General features: G+C 48.5%; 1 protein-coding gene and 1 long non-coding RNA gene across 2 annotated transcripts in view; one reads left to right on the top strand and one right to left on the bottom strand.

Moving 5' to 3' along the window:
- The window catches only part of GRK5 (G protein-coupled receptor kinase 5), a 228,061-nt gene that overhangs the window by 173,506 nt on the left and 35,423 nt on the right, over nt 1-19,132 (bottom strand). The window lies entirely within an intron of this gene.
- LOC132343966 (uncharacterized) lies at nt 1,719-7,231 on the top strand. The gene is made up of 4 exons (XR_009493009.1): nt 1,719-2,187; nt 2,332-2,562; nt 2,651-2,719; nt 5,042-7,231. It is a non-coding gene; the product is annotated as an uncharacterized lncRNA (long non-coding RNA).

The raw sequence follows: 19,132 nt of genomic DNA, 5'->3' as shown, positions 1-19,132 counted from the left end.
GGAGGAAACGTAAATGTATGTTACTAAGCAAAAAAAAAACCAATCTGAGAAGGTTACAGACTGTATGATTCCAACTATATAACATTCTAGAAAAAGCAAAATTATGAAGACAGTAAAAAAGATGAGTGGTTGCCAGGGGTTTGGGGTAGGGAGAGTTGAATTAGCAGAGCACAGAGGGTTTGGGGGGCCGTGAAACTATTCTGTATGATACACAGAAAGGTGGATACATTTGTCCAAAGCCACAAATGTACACCACCAAAAGTGAACCCTAATGTAAACTATGGACTTTGTATAACTATGATGTGTCACGAAGGCTCATCACTTGTAACAAAGCTGCCACTCTGGTGGGGGATGTTAATAACAGAGGAGGCTTTCCACATCTGGGGGCAGGGGGTCTATGAGAACGCCTTCTAGTTTACTTTTAATTTTGTTGTGAAGCTAAAACTGTTCTAAAATCTTAAAAAAAAAAAATTAAGTATACGGCTCAGCCACTTTCCCATCATCAAACAAACCCCAAAACCACAGTCAAAGATTTCAGTGGCCATTGGGAGCAAAGCCTGAGGAAATAAGTCCCGCCCTGTGCGTCGGAGCAGTGGTCTGCCCGCACCCGTGGTCTGAGGCACCAATGCCTAGGGCGCCCTGGACGGGCTTGAGAAAGCCTGGGGCCGGAGTGTTGAGGCTGGCACCTGGCCCCCGACATCCAGTAACGACCACCATGGATTGCTCATGGATAAATTTACTTTAAAATTTACTTAAAATGTGTTTTAGGCGGTCATGTGGAATCAGCACACTCTTGAAGTACTCCTGAACTTTACCACCTGCTGTACCAAGGCCGATGGCAGGACCCCACCATGCAGCTGCATTCGGAAGAGATCACAGCAAAGTCCCCTTTGTGCCTCTGGGGTCCATCGTGGCCTCCAACACTCCCGGCCTCCGGGCAGGTGCCAGTGGGTACATCTCAGAGTCACTTCCTGTGAGCTCAGGGTGGAGCTGCCGAGGCCCCCTTCCGGAAGTCCACAGTCTCCCCCTGACCTAGTGCAATCCCCTCTCTGACCGGGCCTTTTTTTTTTTCACATGAATATCTATTTGTTTGGCTGCACAGGGTCTTAGTTGCAGCATGTGGGATCTACTTCCCCCACCAGGGATCGAACCTGGGCCTCCTGCACCGGGAGCTTGGAGTCTTAGCCACTGGACCACTGGGGAAGTCCCCTGACTGGGCCTTTAAAAGTGGTTAAAGGTGCCCCGTTAACCCATTAGTTGTCCTCATATTCCGAGGCAGGGGGACTAGAATGTGCCTGGTGTTGAAGGAGAGGACCATCTCTGGATCTGTGCAAGAATCCTAGAAGGTCCAGGGTGGAAGGACTTTGAAGACTGTCAACACAGACCTCTGCATCCTTGTCCCTCCCCAGGGGCCATCCAGCTTCTGCCTGAAGCCCTCTGGGAACAGGAATCGAATCTCTCCAGGGCAGCTCGGGTCCCAAGGCAGCAAGGCAATGCTCTTGCCTCCTGTCACTCCAGGTTTATGAGCTGGACCACAGATGACCTAGACGATCTGATAGGGTCAGGCTTTGAGAAGTTTAAAGGCCGGGACCACTCCGTCTGCTCCTCACTCCCCACCACTCCACTTTCTTTGAGATTCTCTTGTATCCCCAATGCCCTTTTCTAAGGACACCACACACTGGCCTTTTGGGATGAAGCTCATCAGTCAGGGCAAACCCCTGACCCACCATGTGCTGGCTCTGTGCCGGGCCCCACCTAAGCACCTTACAAACTCAGGCACAGTTCATGCTCGCGGTCACCCTGGCAAGAGGATGACAGAGGCTCAGAGAAGATAAGCGGCACCTCCAAGGTCACACGGCTGGTAGGAGCAGGAGTGGGTGTGCAAACCCAGGTCTGTTTCCATTCATTATCTGTGCCTCTTGTACAAGGGTGAAGTCCAGAACATTCTGAACTGTTTCTGATGAACAGACCATCATCAATACATCTGGGAGGATCACATCAACCTACAGTGACAAAAGCCTTGATTTCACTTCTAAAGTGAAGTGGGTCTGCTGGCAAGCCTTTCCCAACAGGATCTCTGAGGACAGTCCACAAAACAGGGCCCAACGGACAAATAACAAGAGCAGCTATCGTGTATCAACCATCAGAAGGTCTCCAAATATTAACTCCTTTAAGCCTCCCACCAAGGTCGGTACTGTTTGTGTTTTTTTTTAAGGGAGATTTTTTTTTTTTTTTTTTTTGGTAATTTTATTCATTTACTTTTGGCTGTGCTGGGTCTTCGTTGCTGCATGGGCTTTTCTCTGGTTGTAATGCTTGGGCTTCTCATTGCAGTGCCTTTTTATTGCGGAGCACAGCTCCAGGGTGTGCAGGCTTCATCAGCTGCGGCTCTCAGGTTCTGGAGCACAGACAGGCTCAGTGGTCACGGTGCACGAGCTTAGTTTCTCCATGCGTGGCCCATGGGATCTTCCCTGACCAGGGATCGAATCCGTGTGTCCTGCGTTGGCAGGCAGATTCTTTACCACTGAGCCACCAAACACACAGATGAGGAAACACACAGACCAGGTAAGCAACTTCCCCAAAGTCACACAGCTGCTGGAACTGGGGCTCAACCCTGACTAACCTCACTCTCAACACGGTTTTTTCTCATTAGAGGCCCGATGTTGCCCTCCATCACCACCGCCGGCGACTGAACCACCAAACGCCAGCCAGCCCTGACCATGTGAGTCATTTACGAGCTCTGGACCAGCCAAGGTCTTCAGACTCAGTGACTCAGTGCAGCCGCCTGGGTCCAGGGCTCCAGCTCTCTCTTTGTCAAGTGCAAAGATCTGTATATGCTAAATGTCTGTTTACCGGAGCAAAACAAAGAAGTCAGTGCAGGCAAACAAAATCTGTAGGAAACACATGGTTTCAGCAAGTCACTGGGGCAGCAAACAATAGAAGGGAAAAGGCCACGCAGAATCTCTGCAAAGAGAAACTGCCTCACGGGTCCCAGACCTGCACACCCCTGATTGTGCCAGCAGCTGGGGGTGGAGGGTGGGAGGTGGAAGAGGCTCTAAAGAGGTTGAGGCCAGCGTCTGAGAGGCTCCGGGCCTCCACGGCGCCTCTCTGAATGACCAGAGCCCCAAAGGGCGTGGAGGATGTAGCAGAACACGTGTGACCAGGGTGGAGCTTCCGGCTGAGCACGCCGTCCCTCCCAGCTGTGTCTATGGAGCCGGCGCCTCCCCAGGGTCCACAGTGCTGTCGGATGGTGAGCTTAGGAAAGCGCCCGTCTGCTATTATTCAGCAACTTCTAGGCGGGTCCTGTTATTATTATTAACAAAGATAAGATTACAACTAATAATAACGCATGACATTTAAATGCATTTCGTACTATCGCTTCAGCCTTGTTCTCTGAGGCAGGGTAGAGTTCAAATTCCACGTGTGTATTGCTCCAGTGGCCTCGAGTGCCAATTGGCAGATGAAATTTCCAGAGCCTTCTTAAGAATGGATTTTTTTTTTTCCTTTGAACGAGTATGCCAGGTACCCTGCACTTGGAGCTGCTGGAAGGAAAAAGCCTGTTGTCTTACTTACAAAAATCGTACCTAACTCTCTACTTCACACCTCTCAAAAGAAACCTCTGGACATCTCCTAGAGGTCCCCCAGGACACACACACATACACTAATCTGTGCCTTCACCTTTGAAGGTCTCTGAGAAGGTCAGCTTATGTTGCAAACTCAGCCATGGGCAGCATGAACCAGACCCGCACCAACCAGCACACATTCCCAGTTAGAGAGGAGACAACACACAAGTAAACCCACCCATGCACGATCACAAATGTTGGCGAGCACTGGGAAAGGAAGAAATGAACAGCAGGGTTATAATTGAGAATAATGGGGTTGGTGGGGAGTCCTCAACGGAGCCCAACTACTTAGGACAGCAAATGAAGGCCTTTCCGAGAAGGTGAGGTTTATTAGGCCAGACCCTGAAGGTCAAGCAAGGAATCAAAAGGGTGAAGGGCAGGGAGAAGATGCTAGGGATCCAGGCAGCGGGACCAGCACACAAGAAGGTCCGCTGAAGGAACTAACCGGCCCCTCGTTGGCAGAGGGGCAGGGCAGACCCAGCAATTCCCGTTGGTTCTGATCGCCACCTCTGGACCAGCTCATTCAAGTGTGAGGTCTCGGAAGAGGGCCTGCCCACGGGGACCTTCAGCAATATCAGTCCTGACTGCTCTCGTCCCAGGGCCACTATATTACGGACTACAGGATGCTCTCAGGAAATCCCTTCCTTGGGGACACCTCCGGCCTCCCACCTGTACCCATGCTTCCCTCCTCACAGGAAGCGGCCACGACCATTGTTTATTGTTCTCGAGCAAGTCACGCCAATTGTCAGCAAAGAGGCCACGCGCCACAGTAAGCGAGAAGGTGTCAGGTCTACAAACTTCCTGTGAAAAGTCCCTCTTTGCTTAGAAACGATGCTGGCTCGTTTCTACCATTTCCATTAAAGAACAAACAAAACCTTTGCCCAGAAGAGTGTGCACTGAGGTACAGTTACGATCCGCCCGAGACCCGGGCCCCAGCTCTACCCTGATGAGGGGCCAGAACACCCATGCCCTCTGGAGGGGGCTTCCAGGCCCACCGGGTCTCAGCTGCCAGGGGAGGGCTCCCCCGGGGCCATCCAGTCCCAAGTCGCTCAGGAAGCCTCTGCAGACAATTGAATAACCTGACTTTCAGGTTCAGGTCTAGAGATGGGTCGAGCAAGCATTCTCTAGGACTAAACAGACCGTACACTCCACCCACCCCCTCTCCCTCATATCCTGGGATGACAAAGACGACGACGGCCAAGATGACAAGCGCAACAGTTAGTGAGCTTATCACGTGCCGTGTGTCAAGGATTTAAATCTCAGAAATTCTATCATTATCCCGATTTTACAGATGACAATACAGAGGCTCAGGGAAATTAAATGAATTAGGTCACATCCTAATGGGTAAAAGAGCTAGGATTCAAGCCCTGGCCACTTGACTTATTCCAACCTCAAAATCATGCCCCCTCTATGCAATGCAGGTCCCCAAGGAGGTCTGGCTCATTGATGGAGCTGCATCCATTGAGGAAGGTCCTCAGACATCAGGACCAACTGCTGACCCTACACATGGGAGTCTGCCCAGAGGCGGAAGGAAACGAAGCTGGGACTTCGTCTACGGTAAAATCACTTCTTTGCACAGAAAAACAGTCCATCCAAAACCCAGAAATACACTGTACTGGATTTTTGTTGTTGTTGATCTTTAATACTTATTTTATTTTTTGGCTGTGGTGGGTCTTTGTTGCTCCATGTGGGCTTTCCCTAGTTGTGGCGAGCGGGGTCTACTCTTGTTGCGTGGGCTTCAGCAGTTGCAGCACGGGGGCTCAGTGGCTGAAGACTCTAGAGCACAGGCTCAGTAGCTGTGGCACACAGGCTTCGTTGCTCGGAGGCATGTGGGATCTTCCCGGACCAGGGATCGAACCTGTGTTGCTTGTGTTGCACGGCGGATTCTTAACCACTGGACCACCAGGGAAGCCCCCTGAATTTTGTTTTGTCTTAAATTATTTCTTTCTACCTAATGAACACAAAGGTTGTTTGAAAGCTGACTATGCTAATTCAGTTTTCCCATCAGCTGCTTCAGAAGCAGGTGAGAGATGCATGACACATACAAAGAATGTCTCCATCTGGGAGCACACAGGGCTGTGGGTGAGGCCAGGGCACAGAACAGGAATGGGGCTGGTACTCGTCGTCCATACCTTGTCCTTGGCCACCTGGTGACACACCCTGCGTGTGGACAGTGTCCCTTCTGCAGGGACACTCATCTGGGATGGGCACAAGTAAGGGCACCCTGTCTTCTTCCTCGTGTCTGCAGAAATTGCGTTGGCTTGTATTCCCATCCCTGGGGACTCCATTTCCTGTGAGGCAGCACCTAGGGTTTTGGACGAGGCTGGACAGACAACGCGGAGGATGCATACTCTTGACACCCACGCAGCCTCTCCAGTCCCACATCACCATTCGTGTGGCTGAGCTGGGACAGCGCTCCATCAAACCCACAGCTTTGAAAACACTCCCAGAAACCTCTGATCGGACCCCCTCATTTCATGGAAGACAAAACCCAGGTCCACAGCAGTCACTGGACCTACTTGCTGCAGAATCCAAGACTGGTCAAGGGCTTTTTTCCCTGTACTGCCACGAGAGCCTTCTAAGAGTGGTAGGATGAGGTCAGCTTGGTTCTGACAACAGTTGAATGACCATGAGCAACATCTCCTGGGCAGTGAAAGAAAGTGAAAGTCACTCAGTCATGTCTGAATCTTTGCGGCTCCATGGACCATGCCGTCCATGGAATTCTCCAGGCCAGAATACTGGAGTGGGTAGCCATCCCCTTCTCCAGGGGATCTTCCCAACCCAGGGACCGAACCCAGGCCCCCCGCATTGCAGGCGGATTCTTTACCAGCTGAGTGACAAGGGAAGGGGGAGGACCTAAGCCGTCCTCCCTTACCTTCCCCTCCACTCCTGCCCAATCTTGATCTATCAGTTATAAGTGCCAATCATGTGCCTGCTTGGACAAGACTGGACACCTGACCTTGGGCTTCGTGTAGAATCTGCCTTCCCTGCTTCCTATCCTGGCCACAAGGATTGGATAGCACATTCCCTTGGCTTGACCCTACAGCGTTACCAATTAAACTTCCTCACCTTTAAAAACACACAAGTCATGAAAGAGAAGGAAAAGCTCATTGGATGGTGGCTGAGCATCTGGGAAGGGCTCTCCTTGGGAAAAACAACCAGCATTGTTTCTAAAAGTAGGTTAAGAATTCAGACCGCTAGGGCCCACGGCAACCTCAGATTAACCTCCCAAAGACAATGGACACAACTGTTCCACTTCGGGACATCCTCCGAGGAGAAGCCAGGGGTGTCCTCTGTCTCCAGGTGGCCCCAGGCTCAGCTAAGGACACAAATTTTCAGCATGAGGTCCCACTCTCAGGACCTCATTTAAATCTGATCACCTCCCAAAGGCTCACCTCCTAAATCTTATCACAATGGAAGTTAGAGCTTCAATGTGTGAATTCTGGAGGATACAAATATTCAGTCCACAACCCTAACTTTGAAATTAAACTCCTTGCTGTTCCACTCATCTATTCAGGAGCCTCAGCAAAGGCCTGCTCTATCCTGAGCCTCAGTTTCCTCATCTGTAAAACAAGGCTGGTGATGTCTGGCTCACAGAGGAATTAAGAAGATTAAAGAGGGATTTCCCTGGTGGTCCAGTGGCTAAGAGTCCACGCTCCCAATGCAGGGGGCCTGGGTTCAGTCCCTGGTCAGGGAACTAGATCCCACACGCCGCAACTAAGAGTTTGAGTGCCACAAATAAGACCCGGCACAGACAAATACAAAAATATTTAAAAGAAAAAAAAAATTAAGGAAACTAAAGAACAGAAAGCAGTGAAGACAGAGCCTAACACATGAGCAAGACAGTGTGACTGTGTGTGTTAGTCGCTTAGTCATGTCCAACTGTTTACAACCCCATGGACTGTGTCCACCAGGCTCCTCTGTCCATGGGATTCTCCAGGCAAGAATACTGGAGTGGGTTGCCAGGCCTTTCTCCAGGGGATCTTCTCAACCCAGGGATCCAACCTGGGTCTCCCACATTGCAGGCAGATTCTTTACTGTCTGAGCTTCCAGGAGAGGAATACAAAAATTATGGGCGGGAGGGTAATACTTTGAGACCAGACACATGTGCTTGATTCTCAGAGGGAAGGCCCCTGGGCTCCTGGCAGGGAGGGTGAAATAAGCAAAGGCTGCTGGGTGTCCAAAGAGGCTGCCGTGAGTCCCCTCGCCCCAGTTCAGCATGGAGAGGCACAAAAGGATGGAAGCAGTCTTGAAGTCTGCCCCCCAACTAGACACTGCACACCCTGGGATAGGTCTGCACCTTCCTCTTTGGACCCTAAAATGCTATACAAATTACTGGGCTTGGTCAGTAATAGCAACAATTAACATTTAAGTGCTTGGTTGAGGCTAGGCCTTGGACTAAACCCAGTCTATGCATTATCTCAATCAATCGAGCCTCAATCTCCTTTCCATTTTGCAGATGAGGAAACTGAGTACAGGGTAGTTGGGGAATTATTAAGATCAGACAGCTCCTAAATGGTGGGTAAAAATTCAAACTCAGGTCATTTGACTCCAAAGAGGACCCCAGTCTACACTCTTGACCTCCACTCAATCAGATGCTGATAGGGTGGCTGAAGACGCTGTGGAAAAGACTCTGGCAACAGCCCCTCGGCCAGTGACTGATGGGAGATGGTTTAGAGAACCCAGCTGCCTGGCCCCTCAGGTGGAAGAGACCTCAGGTGTGTGCTCTGTACTGCTTCTCAGAGTTCCCCGGGGGATAGAGTGTGGGCTGCCCCAAAAGGTATAAGGTTTGATGGAACACAATTTTTTGGCTTCCTTTGTTTTCTTCACTTCTCCACTGCCCCACTGGTGTTTCCTGGGACCATCCTCCAAATAAACCACATACACTCCAATCACTGGCTCAGAGGCTAGTTCTGGGACAATCTGAACTAAAACAGGTAAGGTAAACAGAGTAGCTTCATGCACTTCGCAATGAAAAAAGCCAAGTCTATCATGGCTCCGGGCAGTTTGGAGACTAGACTATAGCCTCATCACTGGTGAGAATGCAAAATGCTACAGCTCTTTGGGAAACAGCTTGGAAGTTTCTTATAAAGTTAAACATACACTTACCATATGACCCAGCAATCCCACTCCTAGATGTTTACCCAAGGGAAAAGAAAACTTACGTTCACACAAAAAGCTGTTCATGAATGTTTATAGTGGCTTTATTCATAGTCGCCAAAAATTGGAAACTATCCAAATGGCTTTCAACTGGGGAACAAATAAACAAACAATGGAATACTACTCAAAAATAAAAAGGAGCTTATACACATGGCAACACGGTGAATCCAAATGCACCATGCGAAGTGAAAGAAGACAGACTCAGAAGGCTACGACTTGTGTGATTCCATTTATATAATATGCTTATATTGACACAACATAGGGACAGAAAATAAATCCAGGGCTGCCAGGAGCTGGGGGTGGGAGAATAGGTAACTATAATGGAATCTGGGGGAACTTCAGGGCTGATGAAAATGTTCTTGATTGTGGTAGGAGTTATATGACTGTATATATTTGTTAAAATGTACAGATCCATGCACTCACTCTAAAAAGGTCAATTTTATACCTTAATGGAATAAATAGGGAAAATAAAAGATAATAAAGGCAACAGTCTAAGTAAGGGCCCCAAACATGCTCCCAGACTAGTTGTCCAAGATGCTCTTAGACTATCTCAACAGTGGCCCAGGTGAGACATAAATAAAGATTGGCACCCAAACTGATCAGACAGCCCAGCCCATCCACAGCATCCCTTCATCCATAGGCTAAGCCCCCACTTCGCTCCAACATTCTCAAGATATGATGTACTCCCACCCATAACAGTGCCCCAAGGGGAGTCATAGCAGACTTAGGGAGCTGGGGGAAAGGACATTTTCCTTCCCAACTCAGAATCGCTGCTTTAGCTTCTCCTTAGGCAGTGTAGCCAGTCTACAAGAGAGAGAATGTTGACCTAAGTTTCCATCAGACAAATTAGAAACAACTTCCAAACACCCAGCAGACAGCTCAACGAGGCTAATGGGGGCTGTGATTACAATTCAAATGAATGGGGCATCTGGACTTCCCTGGTAGTCCAGTGGTTAAGACTCCACGCTGCCAATGTAGGGGGCACAGGTTCGATCCCTGGTTGGGAAACTATGATCCCACGTGCCAAACAGTGTGGCCAAAGAGTATAATTAATTAATTATCAAGTAATTTTTTAAAGGAATTTAATTAAAGAAAGTCGAGCACTGAAGAACTGATGCTTTTGAACTGTGGTGTTGGAGAAGACTCTTGAGAGTCCCTGGGATTGCAAGGAGATCAAACCAGTCTATCTTAAAGGAAATCAGTCCTGAATACTCATTGGAAGGACTGATGCTGAAGCTAAAACTCCAATACTTTGGCCACCTGATGCCAAGAACTGACTCAATGGAAAAGACCCTGACACTGGGAAAGACTGAAGGCAGGAGGAGAAGGGAACAACAGAGGATGAGACGGTTGGATGGCATCACCGACTTGACGGACGTGAGTTTGAGCAAGCTCTGGAAATTGGTGTTAGACAGGCAAGCCTCGCATGCTACAATCCATGGGGTCACAAAGAGTCGGACATGACTGAGAGACTGAACTGAATTAAAAAAATGAAAGTGGCATCAACAGATCGCTAAACAAAATGTGATATATCCACCCAGTGGAATGTTACTCGGTCACCAAAAGGAACGCAGTACTGACACCTGCCACCACATAGATGAACCTTGAAAATGTTCTACTAAGAGAAAGAAGTCCAACGCAGAAGGCCGCATAGTGTATGATCGATTTATGTGAAATGTCCCACAAGAGAGGACACAGACTAGAGGTGGCCTGGAGCCGCAGCTGGGGCAAATGGTGCGTGGCTGCTCACGGAGGGCAGGGCTTCTTTGGAAGTGTTTTGGACACTTTCCTGGAAAGTGTTTTGGAATCAGTGTTGATGGTTGCACAACATAATGAATACATTAAAATTCCCTGAAATGCACACTTTAAATGGTGAATTTTACGATATGTGAATTATATCTCAACTTTTTGAAAAAAGGAAAGAAAAGAAAGGGGCTCAAAGGCCAAACACTCATTACCAGAGACCCAGCCACTACCCCAGAGTCCAAGGCAAGTGGCTCAAAAGCCAAGGGGATGCGTCAGGGTGGGAGTGGGGAGAAGCAGGGGGGTGCCTGGCCTGGGGCCATTTCCCCAGACCCACAGGCCTCGACCCAGCCATTCCAACCTCAGACGAGTTCCCTAAATTCTCTGAACCTAAAAGCCTTTCTGCAAAGAGCAGAGAGGGCCCGGAGGAGAGAGGGAGGAGGCTGGGGGTGACCGGGGACCCCTGGAGCTGGGGCTCTGCCTCTGTTCATAACGTACACGCAGCTTCTTGTTCACAGTTGTTTTCCCCATTAGACCATGAGTCCCCTGAGCACAAGGACGGGCTCTGCTTTGCTCACCACTTTGTCCTCAGTCCCTAAAGCCTTATGTGACACAGAAGGACTGAACGAACGAGACCAGAGAGGAAATTAAAATCCGATCCAAAACATCACAATATAGTGTCTGAAGACTCCGGTTGCACAGAATGGACAAAATCTTTTTCTGGGCTCGGAGGGACAGGATTCATGTTCTGGTTGTGCAACCCTGGGTGGGTCATGGGTCTTCTCTGACCTTCAGTTTCCTCTTCCTTTTAAAAAGGGCTGTGTGGCCAAGATGACCTTTCAGCACTTCCCCCAAACTCAAGCACTGTGTGCTTCTGAAAGCATTCTGTATTTTCTGAAAGCTCAGAATTAAGACAGTGCCACTGCAGAGGGACAGTCACCAGCCAGAAGACCCCACCCCTGCGCACCTCCCCACCTCGACCCCGTCTGCCTCTTCCTTTCTGGTTAAGGTTTAGTTTAGTCTAAAGGCAAGAGTCAGAAGAGATGCATCAGCCGCATTGGCTAAGGCATAATACTTTCCATCAGGTGTCACAGCATTCTGTACTTTCTCCTTTTCCTGGGGGGACTCGGAAAAACTATCTACACGAGCATCTGAAAATAAATGTGTTCAGTGAAAAATCATGCACACACACACACACACACATCCCCCTGGGGCAAAGAATAGCCAAGAGCTCAAACACGAAAACCCTCCAGGCCCCCCTCCCCCAGGCCAAGCTCCAGAAGCTGCATCCGGAAGATGTTGCATTTTTCTGGAATTGTGTCATTATTCACAGAGAAGTTCATTCTCAGGCCTCACATCCACCCTAACGCTGGGCTGGGCGGCCCAGAGCCACAGTGAAGAAAGAGCTGGCCACTCGCACCATTTTTATGGTGAGCTATGACCTCCAAACCAGCAGGGTGTGTGCCGAGGACAGAGCGGGGGTGCTGGTCCAGCCATGGAGAGGCTGAGCATCACACATCAGGGACCAGGTGCACGCAGAGCTTGGACTCAGTCAACAGGGCACATAAAACAGAGCAGCTGCACCATGGACTTTAAGCTTCCAGTTAAAAGAGGAACACAGGGTTGGGGGGCAGGTTTGTCCCTTTCCTCCACAGGCTTCCCACAGCCAGCAGGGCCCAGGGGGCTGTGGAGACCACCACACGGGAGAAGCTGACATCAGCGACCTGCCGTGATGTTTTCTGATGCAACCCAGAAGCCAGGATAGTCCATGGCTGCCCTAATCCCCGATGCTCATCCTTGGAATTTGAAAATTCCGCCAAGGGCCAATATGATCTACTCTACCGCTGAGCTCAGAGGGGCATGCGGTGGTGCATCGTCCTGGGACTCACTGCTGAGCCGTCTCCAAGTGGAGGAAGCCATAGCAAGGGGCTTCCCTGGTGGTCCAGTAACTGAGAATCTGCCTGCCAATGCAGGGGACATGGGTTCGATCCCTGGTCTGGGAAGATCAACATGCCTCGTAGCAACTAAGCTGGTGTGCCAAAATTACTGAGCCCTCATGCCCTAGAGCCCATGCTCTGCAACAAGAGAATCTATCACAATGAGAAGCCTGCACACTGCAATGAAGAGAAGCCCCCACCTGCCACAACTAGGGGGAAGTTAGGACAGCAGGTTAGGACAGCCAGCCGGAGTGATGAGAGGTCAAGGAGAGCCAGGCCAGCTCGCCCACCAGGCGTAGGACAGGTCAGGCCACACTGACCACGACCCTTGCCCTCCAGCATCCATCACTTTCTCTAAAAACTCCTGCCCTTTGGTACATTTGATTTACTGGCTCCAGGGAAAGAGGATGACTTACTTGATAAATAAATCTGGGCAAGTTCCAAAGTTCAAAACTTCCACTGTGGCCTCATCTCTTGGTTTCTTTAAGACAAAGAAATGCTATTTATTGGGGTTCTCCTCTAAGACCCAACACACATGAGGCAAAAATCAATGAATGACCCCTAAGCCCCTGGCTGAATCTCACTAGTCAGGAACTCAGAACTAAAAGCAAATTCAGGGAGGTCACAATTCTGCCTGTTAACAGTCCCACCTTTGCGTGTAAGTCAGGAGAAAAAGAGAAGTGGGAAATGTTCTAAAGTAATATGGAAAGGTGGCTTGATGGGAAATGTGAGGACAGAAGGAGGATGCTATTTGCCTGAGGCCATGCCACTACCCGGGGAAGAGTGGAAACCAACTCAGGCTTCATGATGCCTGGACTGTGGAAAATTCTGAAAGAGATGGGAATACCAGACCACCTGATCTGCCTTTTGAGAAATCTATATGCAGGTCAGGAAGCAACAGTTCGAACTGGACATGGAACAACAGACTGGTTCCAAACAGGAAAAGGAGCACGTCAAGGCTGTATATTGTCACCCTGCTTATTTAACTTATATGCAGAGTACATCATGAGAAACGCTGGACTGGAAGAAACACAAGCTGGAATCAAGATTGCTGGGAGAAATATCAATAACCTCAGATATGCAGATGACACCACCCTTATGGCAGAAAGTGAAGAGGAACTAAAAAGCCTCTTGATGAAAGTGAAAGTGGAGACCGAAAAAGTTGGCTTAAAGCTCAACATTCAGAAAACGAAGATCATGGCATCCGGTCCCATCACTTCATGGCAAATAGATGGGGAAACAGTGGAAACAGTGTCAGACTTTATTTTTGGGGCTCCAAAATCACTGTAGATGGTGACTACAGCCATGAAATTAAAAGATGCTTACTCCTTGGAAGGAAAGTTATGACCAACCTAGATAGCATATTGAAAAGCAGAGACATTACTTTGCCAACAAAGGTCCGTCTAGTCAAGGCTATGGTTTTTCCTGTGGTCATGTATGGATGTGAGAGTTGGACTGTGAAGAAGGCTGAGCACTGAAGAATTGATGCTTTTGAACTGTGGTGTTGGAGAAGACTCTTGAGAGTCCCTTGGACTGCAAGGAGATCCAAGCAGTCCATTCCGAAGGAGATCAGCCCTGGGATTTCTTTGGAAGGAATGATGCTAAAGCTGAAACTCCAATACTTTGGCCACCTCATGCGAAGAGTTGACTCGTTGGAAAAGACTCTGATGCTGGGAGGGATTGGGGGCAAGAGGAGAAGGGGACGACAGAGGATGAGATGGCTGGATGGCATCACTGACTCGATGGACGTGAGTCTGGGTGAATTCCAGGAGTTGGTGATAGACAGGGAGGCCTGGCGTGCTGCGATTCATGGGGTCGCAAAGAGTCGGACACGACTGAGCAACTGAACTGAACTGAACTGATGCCGCTACCCAGGGTAGAGTGGAAACCAACTCAGGCTTCATGGTGCCTAGACCAGTGCTCTTCTCCCAGCGCCCCACTGTAGCCATTGCACCCAGGTGTCAGTCTTCTGGGGGCCAGCGGAGCCTCCATCCCAGGGACAGGCATTCATGGACCCTCCCGCCCTTTGGCCCTGGGAAAGGGCTGCGCTCCTACTTGCTGAGATCCAGCTGAGCCTCTCCTGGGAGCCTCATCATCTCTGCCCTCAGATTCCAAAAGTGGAAAGAGCAGCTCTCTAGTCTATCACAGGCCTGGGCTGCCAGTAATCACAGCATGGTGGCCAGCTGCTCCCACCATCAGGACCAGAGGCTGGGGCCACCAGTCTCCACCCACACTGACCGCACGGTTTCCCTTTCACACACCTGTCTCCAAGATGGTCTAGTTACTCAACACCTGCCCATCAGCACATCTGGCAGGACCAGCATCCACAAGGACCTGCCAGGGGGAGTGCTGGCCTATTCCAGGTCCCTGAGCCTGGGCTGAGGTTGGCACACCATCCAGAGGTAGCGACATCTCAAGGAAGTGAGGGTAGGATGAAGAAAAGAAAACAAGTCTCCCGTTCATAGGAGAGCTGCAAGGGATAGATGCACAAGTCAAAGGAGCAGAGTGCAAGTTCAAGACCACCGAGATCAAGGCCAACGGCTCTCAGTGGTGTCTGGAGTCGGTTTTGGTTGTCATAACTACAGGAATGCTACTAGCATCTAGGGATGCTGTTAAACACCCTCCAGGGCACAGGACAACCTCCACAGCCCCAGAGGATTATCTAGCCCCAAATATCAATAGTGTTGAGACTGACAAACCCTGCTTTAGGCACATATCCTCTGGAAGAAGTGGGTTTGAGGTTTTTTATTGTTGTTGTTGTTTTTAATATTTATTCATTTGGCTGGCCTGGGTCTTAGCTGTGGCACACAAGATGTTTGATCTTCACTGTGGCAGTCGCAGCACGTGGGATCTTTAGCTGTAGCATACAAACTCTTAGTTGTAGCAAGTGGGATCTAGTTCCCTGACCAGGGATCGAACCCGGGACCCCTGCATTGGGAGCTTGGAGTCTTAGCCACCGGACCACTAGGGAAGTCCCTGGAAGACGATTTTTCTTGCCTCTACTTTCTGTCCCCCAGGCCCCTTTCAACACTGCTGTATAAGATAGCAAGAAAAGAACATGAAAGCCTGACAGTTACAACTTCAGATAAACGCTCATAGCCTGTCAGAATGGAAGTTTGGGCTTTTCATCCATTATAGTGACTATCAGTCACTGGGCTGCAGGAAAGCAGGCCAGCCTTGGGGAAAATAATTCAGAGTAGAGACAGCTTTAAGAGGAAGTTGTCAATATGTTCTCAAAAAGTTTGAGCATCACAGAGAGGCCACGGTGATGCCATCAACATCCAACTTGCACTACCTTTTTGCTTTGGTTAAAGAAGCAGCCCTCTTCCAGAGCCTTTCGGGTATGGCCTGCTTTTGGTTTTAACGTGGTTTTAATCAGGAGATCATGGCTCTTGGTTCTTACAGGAAATTCTGTCAAATATTTCACATTCCTCATAGAGAACAACTGTCTGTGCAGGTTAAGATCCCAAGTTTTAAATTGTGGGGTGAGTGGCGTTTTGTTGTTTTTTAATGTCAGTATGAGGAAAAAAAAGAAGTGGAGAAGGAAAGAATGTGAGTGTTCGTCATTGAAAACACACACCAAACCAGAAACATTCTTCCCTTCATGCACAAGGTCAAGAATATCTGGGTAAATTTGCTTCATGTTCTGCAGACGCGCTAATGGAACATGAGAAATGCTACTGCAAAGGCCCTTGACAGGAGCCCCAGGAGATGCCTAAAAATAGCCACTTCACCCAAAGGAGGGTTATCTGTTAGAACTACATCATTCCCAGCGTGACTGAGCAGCACAGACTGTGACACTGGGGCATGAAAAATATAGTAACGGACAAATTCGCTTTACTTAGAACAAGAGATAAACTTGGCCATGACTAAGCCACTCATTTTGAAGCTCACTTCCAATTTTCCTCGTACCCAGTTATCAAGATGCTGATCTGGGAGAGTGAGGGGAGAGGATGTAGTGTCTGACACCTCCTTATCCCTTCCTGGAAGTAAGAGAGTGGCATCAAAATTTTTGTGGACAGTTAAGATTTTTTTTTAAGATGCTTACTTAAATTTGTGCATGCTAAGTCACTTCAATCATGTCCAACTCTTTGTGACCCCGTGGACTGTAGCCCGCCAGGCTCCTCTGTCTGTGGGATTCTCCAGGCAAGAATACTGGAGTGGATTGCCATGCCCTTCTCTGAGAGATCTTCCCGATCCAAGGATCGAACCCACATCTCTTATGTCTCCTGCATTGGCAGGCGGGCTCTTTGCCACTAGCACTGCCTTTTATCTATTTTTTTTGGCCACACTGCAGGACATGTAGGCTCTTATTTTCCCAATCAGGTATAGAAGCCATGTCCCCTGCAATGGAAGCATGGATTCTTAACCACTGGGTCAATGGGGAAGTCCCTTGAACAAGTTTTTAATTCCTCTGAGCCTCTCAGTTTTCATCTGTAAAATAGAGGTGGCGCTGAAAGGTCAGGAAGCAACAGTTAGAACTGGACATGGAACAACAGACTGGTTCCAAATAGGACAAGGAGTATGTCAAGGCTGTATATTGTCACCCTGCTTATTTAACTTCTATGCAGAGTACACCATGAGAAACGCTGGGCTGGAGGAAGCACAAGCTGGAATCAAGATTGCTGGGAGAAATATCAATAACCTCAGATATGCAGATGACACCACCCTTATGGCAGAAAGTGAAGAACTAAAAAGCCTCTTGATGAAAGTGAAAGAAGAGAGTGAAAAAGTTGGCTTAAAGCTCAACATTCAGAAAACTAAGATCATGGCATCCGGTCCTATCACTTCATGGCAAATAGATGGGGAAACAGTGGAAACAGTGTCAGACTTTATTTTTGGGGGGCTCCAAAATCACTGCAGATGGTGATTGCAGCCATGAAATTAAAAGACGTTTGCTCCTTGGAAGGAAAGTTATGACCAACCTAGACAGCATATTAAAAAGCAGAGACATTACTTTGCCAACAAAGGTCCATCTAGTCAAGGCTGTGGTTTCTCCAGTAGTCATGTATGGATGTGAAGTTGGACTGTCAAGAAAGCTGAGTGTTGAAGAATTGATGCTTTTGAACTGTGGTGTTGGAGAAGACTCTTGAGAGTCCCTTGGACTACAAGGAGATCCAACCAGTCCATCCTAAAGGAGATCAGTCCTGGGTGTTCATTGGAGGGACTGATGTTGAAGCTGAAACTCCAATACTTTGGCCATCTAATGTGGAGAGCTGACTCATTTGAAAAGACCCTAATGCTGGGAAAGATTGAGGGCAGGAGGAGACAGAGGATGAGATGGTTGGATGGCATCACGGACACAGTGGACATGGGTTTGGGTGGACTCTGGGAGTTGGTGATGGACAGGGAGGCCTGGTGTGCTGTAGTTCATGGGGTTGCAAAGAGTCGGACACAACTAAGCAACTGAACTGAACTGAAAACTAAAAATGAGAATGTCTGGGCCGAGGGCTCAGTACAGAGGAGACCCTCCCTCAACAACTGTGAGCATCTGCTGATCGGAGGAGACAGCCTTCCAGGGAGGGTTGACCCAGAGGTGTGGGCACAGCGCTCAGAGGGAAATTCTGCTTCTGAAGACCCTATTTGCAGCCCTAAAGAACCTAACTCTTCCCAAACTCAGTTTTTTCACATCTACTCTGTTAGTCCCCATCCAGCATGGTCACAAATGTGGGTCAGCAGGGACTCTGGAGAGCAAAAATTGGGGAAGTTGTTCTGGAAAGCAATTTGGTAGCACTTATCAACATCCCTCCACCATCAAGTCCACTTCCGGTGTCTGGGATGTCCACTTCAGCATCTGCAGGGTCCCTGCCCATGTGCAGGGAATTATGATAAAGTTAGTAACAATGATGCTATAATAGTAGCCAACGTTTATGGAGCATTTAAAAAGTTCTAAATATCTTACATGTAATTTATTCACATACATTTGACACGTTATAATCTGGTATATTCGACATGTAATATCTATTTGATATAGTTAAGTAAGTTCACCCTACAAAGTAGGTCTTGTTTTTTTGTTTGTTTTTTTAACTATAGTTGAATGATAAAAGAAGGTTTTATCATTATCTTCATTTTACCAAAAAGAAAGTAGAGACATGGAGAGATGAGTAACTTGCCCTAGGTCAGGGGCCAGCAAATGTTTTCAGTAAGAGGCCAGATGGTAAATATTTTAGGTGGCCCAGATGGTTGCTGTCACAAACTATTCAACTCTGCTGTTAGAGCATGAGAGTGGTCCCAGACAACAGGTAAACAAACGAGCGTGGCTTACTGAATTTTGAATCTCATATAATTTTCATGTGTCAGGAACTATTTCTCTTTTGATCTTTTTTTGCCAACCATTTAAAAATAAGAAAATCATTCTTGCCTCACAGGCCAAACAAAAACATGAAGAGGGTGGATTTGGCTGGAGGGCTGCAGTTTGCCACCCCTTCCCTGGGTCCTACAGCCTCCTTCCCCCACATCTCACTGCAGGACCGTTTCAGAGGCAGGCAATAGAGGTCGAGAAGGCAGTCATGTCTGCACACTTTCGTTACATCATTTAACACCAAAAAGAAGGACAGCGAAATGGTTCAATAAATCACATGCATAGTATGAGACATGTTGCAGCATTAAAAGGTCACACACACACACAGGCTGACCAGCAGCAGCTCTGGGTATGTTAAGTGAAAAAAGCAA

Source organism: Bos taurus, chromosome 26 (genome assembly GCF_002263795.3).
Source record: "Bos taurus isolate L1 Dominette 01449 registration number 42190680 breed Hereford chromosome 26, ARS-UCD2.0, whole genome shotgun sequence".
NCBI classification, from domain to species: domain Eukaryota; kingdom Metazoa; phylum Chordata; class Mammalia; order Artiodactyla; family Bovidae; genus Bos; species Bos taurus.
Note: the sequence above shows the minus strand (reverse complement) of the source record. Positions and strands in the feature narration are given on the sequence as shown.